This window comes from Myxocyprinus asiaticus, chromosome 9, assembly GCF_019703515.2.
Source record: "Myxocyprinus asiaticus isolate MX2 ecotype Aquarium Trade chromosome 9, UBuf_Myxa_2, whole genome shotgun sequence".
NCBI classification, from domain to species: domain Eukaryota; kingdom Metazoa; phylum Chordata; class Actinopteri; order Cypriniformes; family Catostomidae; genus Myxocyprinus; species Myxocyprinus asiaticus.
This window is the reverse complement of record NC_059352.1, coordinates 35,893,113-35,902,560: the sequence shown is the minus strand read 5'-3', so window position 1 is coordinate 35,902,560 and position 9,448 is coordinate 35,893,113.

Genomic DNA, 9,448 nt, shown 5'->3' with positions numbered 1-9,448 from the left:
CCGCTTTAGGAGGGTGTAAACCACTCCCAAAAACAGTACATAGTAGGTGGCGCAGCTGTAAATATTTATAGAACTGAGATCTAGGAATCCCAAAAACTTGAACCAAATTTTGAAAGGATCTAAACACTCCATTCTCATACAGGTCACCGAGTGTAGTAACCCCCCTCCCAATCCACTCTGACCAGCAAAAAGGGGACTTGTTGATGCATAGTTTGGGGTTCAGCCATATGCTCGAGGCAACATTTAAAAAAATTTCAGAATTAAACAGTCTGAACACTTTAGTCCAAACCGAGTTCAAGTGCGAGATAACGGGATGTAACTTAGCTTCTCCGATTAATTTGATAGAAAGGCTCTGCAGTGGCGAAATAGGGGCAAGAACTTCCTGTTCTATACAGAACCAGGGAGGGGCTCTCTCAGGTGGAAGTGACCAATAAGCCAAATGTCTGAGACCGAATGCATAATAATAAAATAAAATCTTGGGTAGGCCCAGCCCACCTTTGTCAATTGGCCTATGTAACTTATTGAAATGTAATTTGGGATGCTTACTATTCCAAATGAAAGACTTTGCTATGCTATCAAATTGCTTGAACTAAGAGAGGGAGACATCTACAGGGAGAGACTGCAGTAAGTAATTGAATTTTTGGAATACAATTCATTTTAATAACATAAACCTTCCCAATCATAGATAAATGTAATGAAGCCCACCTGCCCACATCGCTTTATTAAGGGGTCAAAATTAACTCTAACTAAATCACACAAATTTGCTGGAAATAAAATACCCAAATACTTAATGCCCTGTTTGGGCCACTGGAAAGCACCCGGCTGGAAAGCCATTTCTGGGCAGTATGCTGTCAGAGCCAAAGCTTCGGATTTAGACCAACTGACTCTATATCCTGAAAACTTAGAAAAGGAATGAATAATTCTGTGGAGGCAAGGCATAGATCTATTGGGGTCGGAGACAAATAATAAAATATCATCTGCGTAAAGCAAGAGTTTATGCGCCATACCTCTCGCCACCACCCCTGGAAAATCATCCTCCTTTCTTATCGTGGTTGCTAATGGTTCCAGGGCAAGACAGAACAATAATGGGGAAAGAGGGCAACCCTGCCAGGTGCCCCTATCCAAAGTAAAATAATCTGAAATTACTCCATTTGTTTGTACCACCGCTACTGGGTGTCTATAAAGTAACTTAATCCATCCAATAAATGTACTCCCGAACCCGTATATTTCCAAAACCTTAAAAAGATAATCCCATTCTACCATATCAAACGTCTTTTCGGCATCAAGTGAGATGGCAGTGACCGGAGATTGTTCATTCGCTACTGACCACATGATATTGATGAGACGCCTAATGTTATCAGAAGAGCTACGGCCCCGAATAAACCCCACCAGATCTATATGTATAAGTGATGTCATAACTTTACTTAATCGATTAGCCAGAATTTTTGACAAAATTTTTTACATCTAACTGGATCAGGGAAATTGGACGGTAACTTTTACACTCGCTTGGATCTTTGTCCTTTTTAAGAATCAGAGTGATCCGGGCTTGTGTCATGGTTGGCGGAAGCTTTCCATTCTTTAATGATTCAGTATATACTTCTAACAAAAGTGGAGCCAGTTCTGTAGCATAAGATTTGAAAAACTCAGCAGCAAAGCCATCAGGCCCCGGAGCCTTGCCTGTAGGTAAGGCCTTAATAACCTCGCCAAGCTCCTCCAAGTTTTTCTCAGAATCAAGAGAATTGTTTTGCTCGGTCGTCAGTTTAGGGAGATCTAATGGTTCCACAAAGTTTCTAATATCTTCATCAGTAGATGAAGATGTGGAACTATAGAGATCAAAGTAGAATTCTTTAAAAGCATTATTAATATCATTGGCCGAGGTAAATATTTCACCACCAGCAGATTTCACTGAGGGAATGGTAGAAAAAGACTCTCTCTGATTTATATATCTAGCCAAAAGTTTTACTGCTTTGTCCCCTGACTCAAAGTATGACTGTCTTGCTCTGAATAACCAAAACTCCACTTTCCGCGACAAAATAGTATTATATCTGTATTTCAATCGAGTCAATTCTCTGAGGCCATCGGATGACAAATGGCAATTCAGCTGTCTTTCGGCATTTTCAATATTTCCTTCCAACTCCACGAGTTCTCGTGCTTTGGATTTTTTGATGAATGAGGCATAATGTATGATCCGACCCCTTAGAACCGCTTTAAGTGCCTCCCAAGCCACGCCCACAGTGGATAATGAGGACCAGTTAGTCTCCATATAAACATTGATTTCAGTCTTTAACATTTGTTGGAAATCAGGATTTTGCAAAAGGGACACATTAAGGCAGCAACTATATGATTTCTTTTTCTCCGTATGTGGCAACACCTCTAAACTCACCAGTGCATGATCTGAGACTAAGATGTTTCCAATTGAGCAATCCACAACAGATGAAATGAGGGACTTGGATATAAAAAAAAAAAATCTATTCTAGAATAAATTTTATGGACTGATGAAAAAAATGTATAGTCCCTACCAGATGGGTTCAAAAGTCTCCAAAAATCTGTAAGACCAAGATTTTTACACGTCCTGTTAAGCGTCAGTGTTGCTCTAGGGGGCATGCACACTTTTGCTTCACTATGATCAATGACCATCGAGTCCATCAAAAGATTAAAGTCTCCTCCCAATATTATATCATGAGTGGTGCCAGTGGTTTGCAACATCCCTTCAAGATCTATAAAAAAGCCCTGATCATCGGCGTTAGGTGCATAAATATTAGCCAAAATCAACCTTTGCCCTTGAATTTCAGCTAAAACAATAATGACTCTTCCTAATTTATCTTTAATTTGTTTGAGAAATTTGAATTGTAAATGTTTATTTGCCAGTATAATGACTCCCTTGCTCTTACTTGAGCCAACACTATAGAAAACATGTCCACCCCATATCTTCCCAAATTTTTCAGCTTCCTGCGGGGAGAGATGCATTTCTTGAAGAAACACTATATCATATTTCTTACGTTTAAGAAAAGTAATAACCTTCCTTCTTTTTATGGGGTGCCCCAACCCATTTACATTCCATGTGGAGATAGTACACTCATATTAACAACTGACATATTGATATAATAAAAAATAAATAAACTGTGTGTGAAAAACAAAATTATGAAGACCACATTCCCCATTAGTGAAACAATCAAACCCCGAACTTCCCCCCGAACAAAACAAACAGAAAAAAGAAAAACATTCGCATTAACCCCGCGCACGAAAGCACAAACCGGTGACAATCCCTCCAAACTCAAAAGGTCCATGAACGCCCACAAGTCCCCACACCGACTTTGCCATCGGATTGCTCAATTTTGCCTCACAAATTTGTGAAGCAAAATTACATAACAGAAAATAATTTGTAAAATAACACCCAGCCACAAGGAAGAATGAACACAGAACATGTAGATTAATTCACAGAATTGTTTTAAAGGTGTGATCCTCCACAAAACAAATTTCAGCTGATATAAAACTGTTCAGTTTCACAGATAGACAAACAAATGTTCAGTGAGCCAGCTGTTACAAGTTCAGCGGATGACATAATCATTCTAGTGTCCCGTTAACAGCACAAGTTCCAGCCGCTAGGTGGAGCCAACACAAAAAGAAACAAAACCGACATCCCGGTCTGTAGGTCTGTCGGGGCTTTCATTCTGAACACGAAAGTGTCTTTTAATGTCTCCAGAGCCCGATGATTTTGAGTTCTTTGCCATGTTTTACCTCAAAGAGCAAATGTGTAACTGGGTGTATCGAATTTCACCAAATTATAACATGAGAATATTAAAAAATTTAGCAAAGTGCGCAGAGCTCGTCGTTCACACGTCTGCTTCTTGCATGGTGTCACGTGAACGATTTAAAAGTTATTTCAACTCATTATAAGTTTTTCCAATTCATTATTTTACATATAGACTGTTTTTAAGACTAAATGTAAAATAATGAAATTTATGTTTTTGTAATTATTATTATTTTTAAAATGACTTGTAAAGCTATGTTGATTTAACTTAAAACTTTAAGGCAGCAGTTAAACTGTGCATGTTCGTTTTTTACAGTGTAAATAAATGTAATGAGCTCACCACATAAGCAAACATGATGTTTCGAGCTACATGCAGCATACATACAGCGTGCTACCTTCATCCAGGATATTTGCGCGTTGTGCAAAAGTTTGCCAAACCCACATGCGCCTAGACTTTGTGCATTTTGCACAAAAATGCCAAAACTTCCTGGCCATACCCACTGACTTTGCAGGTATGGCTTATGGGATTGCGCTGAGCTTATCGCTAGCACTCTTAAAATAGAGCCCCATATCACTAAAATAATAAATTCATCTACTTGAATAAATACTGTGTTAACCATTATTTATAAACTGAAATGTATAAAATTAAAACCATAAATAAAATATGTTTTTTCAATTTTTATCATGTGTGCAATATGCAAAATAACACACATTAATAATGGTTTAAATATGCACATATATTGTATGTACAAGGCATGTGTATGTATACAGTATGTGTGTGTCTGTTTTAGATATTATGTTTATACATAAATACTGCATGATGGTAATGAATTATGTATTATTTTTATATCTGATGTGCTAGCCAATTCAGCCGAAATACTGATGTGCCAAACAACCACAAAATCAATAAGGCAACCAACCCCAATCACACTCTCTCCATAAAAAAACGTTGGCTAGCTACTATTGCTCAAGCAGGTTTACAAATCATCAACATAACATATAGTTATCAAATTACCAGAAAATTACTATGTGGCAACCAACCCCTGTTGCCGACAGACCACGGTAACACCTATAAATTGTTGTATTTTATAGGCTGGTGTGTGATTTTTCCCCTTTTCTCCCTGTACTCCCAATAATGTTTTGTTTAGAAAAAGTGTTTTTGCTTTTGGCTTATTGATATGGTGTATAGCTGTATGTATCCCATGACATATGCTATATGCTAAAATAATATTTTAACATCAAAATCTAATATTCAATTGGCTAGATTTGAGAAATGTTTTGGATTAAAATAATTATGGTGTTTCCATATTCAGTTACAGAGGCTCAGTGCAATATGACAGGCTCTATCTAAAATCTACAGTGTTGTATAGTGAAAATATATAGCTTTGTTATGACAGAAACCTAATGTTTTTCACTCCTTTTAAAAAACAAACAAACAAACAAAAAAAAAAAACAGTCATTGTGTATCACAGCATATAAAACATTAAACATATTTGTTTGCAAAGTGTTTGTGGTTTGCAAAAGCACTGACATGTTTTTTGTGTTTGTTTGTGTGCCACTCCACCCCTATTTATTTAGCCTGTTTTATTTGTCTATAAGATGCTGTGCTAATGATAAAACAAAAAGCAGTATATGTAGAAAATAATATGCTTAGAAGTTTTGCTGTATGTCATCATCACTTGCTTTAATATATCTCCTTAAAAAATACTCTCTTGTTGTGAATTTTGTATAAAAATGTATAAAATAAATAAATATTGAATTTAAGTAAAAAGAGAACATGTCAACTATGGATAGCCAATCAAATGAGTGAGCTGAATCAATAGGAGGATTGTATAATTTGCTGGCAAATAGTCCTGTTTAGCTTGACATAGATGACACCTGTCAGATGAACCATGCTGCTACAAGGCAGATACCAGTAGTCATCAGAACCATTTTGCACTGCAACTTTTAATCCTTTAAAAGACAAAGAACACTTATTTAAAGATTAAGAAATGTATAAGCCAAATATTTAAAACCAGGACTAAAGATCGCAAGAGAGGCGCAAGTAACGGTGATGGTGCGAGTTGGAGCTGTCTGTGACGCTGACAGATCGAGAGGGAGGTGCAGGTAACGAGTGAGAGCCATGGCAGGTCGAGTGAGAGCTGCCGTTGGCGGTGACAGGTCGAGTGAGAGCTGCAGTTGGCGGTGGCAGGTCGAGTAATAGCCGAGTGAGAGCTGCCTGCGGCGGTGGCAGGTCTCCGTGGCAGGGATTTACCCCCTCTCTAAAAACTTTTTATGCCTTTTACCCTTGTATTTTATTTACCCTTTACATCTGTGAGGAGGGCAGCTCTGGTGTATATCTCTCATAATGTACGCCTCTTTGATCACTTGATCAATGGTGTATTTATGAATCAAATTGAAATTTTTAATGCCAGATTTCGGATCCAGGCAAACAAAAGACATGGGTTCCACCTGCGTACATTAACAATAGCGCATATGTCGCTGACAAGCTGAGGTAAAATTTAGCTCAATTTACCTTATAAATGATGAGCAAGTTTAAGATGTTGCATGCTTGAATCCTATCAGCATGTCTGCTAAGTACAAGTGATCTCTTCTGGTCAATAATTGTATTAACATCATAAACTGAATGCAATCTTTACATAATCCCTTTTTCAAAGAAATAAAATCAATCCTCAGTCTTGTCCGACGGGCCGTATTCAACGATACAGAGGGCCGTATACAGCTTGCGGGCCGCCAGTTGCCCATCAGTGTCTCGTTTGGAAGGCTGCGTCCTCCGGAGGTCGCATTTGTCGGCCGCAAAAGTCATCGAGGCTGTCACGTTTCAGAAAAGGGAGTAGGACACTTCGAATGCATTCTTCGAATGCAACCTTCTTTCACGGGAATTCGGAGGATGCATGAGGTGTATCCTTCGTGGGCACTTACAACCCACAATTATTTGCTTCAAAGGAAATGTCTAAAAAAAAAAAAAATTAATAAAAATAAAGTATTAGACTAAAAGTACACCTGTAAAATCTATTTTCTTTTCTCTATACATCATTATAACTCATTCAAAATTTACCTCATGCATTCCCTTCCAGAGGGACTTTGTTCCCTTCTCACTCAAAGCCCTTGCGCTTGTTAAATAGTGGCGTACTGTCATAGCAACCATGTTACATTCCATTTCCGTTTGTTCTTCAAAGGCCATCTCGTTTAAATGAGGCTTGTTTAAAGGAGGACACTCGGTATACCGCAGCCTTCAAAGTACGCGTCCTACCTATCACGCAGCCTTCGAAACGAGAAACAGCCCCTGCTGTAGACACTAGAAATGTCTCGCCCCTTACTGAAACGGAAAGTATGATTGGTTAGCAAATATCCCATCTCGACTGAAACAAATGTTCTGATTGGTTGCTCAACTGAGTCGGACTGTCTACATTGCCCGTGCCATCTTCCTTCAGTTCAGCCTGAACCCTAACTATACGCTTCCACTGATATAGAAAAAGCCACTCAACGCCGCTCACCACGCCAGAGAGCTTTGGGGCGTGTTAAATCAAAGCAGATTTAAAAGTTACTCAGTTCTGGCGGCCATACATATCTGGACTCATTTTAGGTGAGCATACGCAAGATAAGTAGAAAGATAGGTGTGCACACAGCGTCTGTTTAAGTATGCGCTAGACTACACTATTGCCTAGATTACAGTTGTGCTCAATTCAGTTCATATTGCTTTATTGCCAAAGCATTGCAAAATAATAATAATTAATTGATTTATACAATAAATAAATAGATAAACAAGGGATAAGACATAGCAATACTAAGAAACAAGAAAGGTACATCTCATAGTTTTTGGGATTTATTAATGTGATCAGTTACCAAGTAAGATTTTCAGTTTGTCATTATCATTGAGAGTGGAACTCAGGGATGAGCTGCTGTAATTTCGTATACAATGAATTTCTTAATTGAGAGTACTTTCGGCACTGAAGGAGTCAGTGTAACTTGCAAACAGTAGACCCTGCTTACAAGCGTGGCACCTAATGCCCTTGTAAGTCTGGTGCCAAGTTGTATGCACAATTACTTTTTTCAAAGTTTTCACGTCATTGGGGGGGGGGGGGTGGTGGACGCCATGCAAGGAGCAGACGTGTGAGCGACAAGCTCTGCGCACTTTGCTGAATTTTTGATTATTCTCATGTTATAATCTGGTGAAATTTGATACACCCAGTTACACATTTGTCCTTTGTTGCAAAACATGGCAAAGAAGTCAAAATCCTCGGGCTCTGGAGATATTAAAAGACACTTACTTGTTCAGGATGAAAGCCCCGACAGGCCTACAGACCGGGGACTCGATTTGGATGGCACAGTGAGAGAGGAGATCCAGCGTCAGTTGTCCAACATGTCGATGATGTTGACGAAGATTCTTGCTGACTTGGAGGATCTCGCTGTAATACGTCGATCGATCACGGTGATGGAAATAAAATTCTCTGAGTTAGGTACAAGAGTGTCTGATGTTGAAAAACGAATCGATTTTCTTGAATCTTCGGAGAGGGAATCATCCGCTAATCCACCCGCGACCAAAGTTGATCTGGAACGTCTCCTTGAAAAGCTTGAAGATCTTGAAAATAGAAACCGCAGGAATAACGTTCGAATTGTTGGAATTCCTGAGCATGAGGAGGGCAGAGATATGGTGAAATTCCTGGACGAGCTCTTCCCAAGTCTGCTCGACATAACAGGCCACAAGCTGGAAATCGAGCGAGCTCACAGAGTCCCAGCTCACAGATCTGCTGAGGGAGATAGGCCCAGATCGATTCTGGCCAGATTTCTGAGATCATCCGATAAAGATCTTGTGTTGCGCCAGGCGAGGAGCAAAGGGAAGCTTTCTTGGAAGAACCATAATGTTTTCTTGTTCCCAGACTTTGCGAGTTTGACGAGAGAAACGCGATCGGTTCAAGGAATGTAAGAAACTCTTACATCAGAAAAAGATCTCGTTTGCTCTGATGTTTCCTGCCAAACTGAGAATAGAAACGAAAAACGGTCGCAAAGTATTCACATGTCCAAATCTGGCAATGTCTTTTATAGAATCAATGGCTGAGTAAACCATTGGATGTTTCTCATGTGAGTGGGCCTGACTCGCTGTACCTATCTCTTGAGGAAGCTGGGTGAAATTTTGGGTTTTTTGCGTTGGCTCCGCCGTGCGGCTGGAGCTTGTTTTATGAATAACACTTTTCCTTAAAGAAACTTTTGCATTGATGGAAGATTACATTTGCATTGAAGTTCCCGGCCAGTTTGAGAGTGGATACTACGGATGACCGCAAAATATTTACATGCTCACACAAAGGATGTCTTTTATAAAGCTGACGGATTATGTAAGTCATAGTATATACTTTTATGTAGCCTCCGAGTGAATTGACTCGACCATCCGGGGAACCGGGATGCCGGTTTTGTTTCTTTTTGTATTGGTTCCGTCTAGTGGCTGGAGCTTGTTCTGTTGAATAACACTCCTTTGGAACAGCTGTGGATTAATCTGTTCGTTCTTCGTGCTTATTCCTCCTGCTGGCTGTAGTTTGTTTTGAGTTTTATTTTATTTTTTTACGGGACATTTGAATGATTACGCTGAACTCATAACAGCCGGCTCACGGAACATTCGTTTGTCTGTCGGAGGAATCTGATCGGTTTTATATCAGCTGGAATTTGTTTTGTGGAAGATCACATCCTTGAGACAGTTCTGTG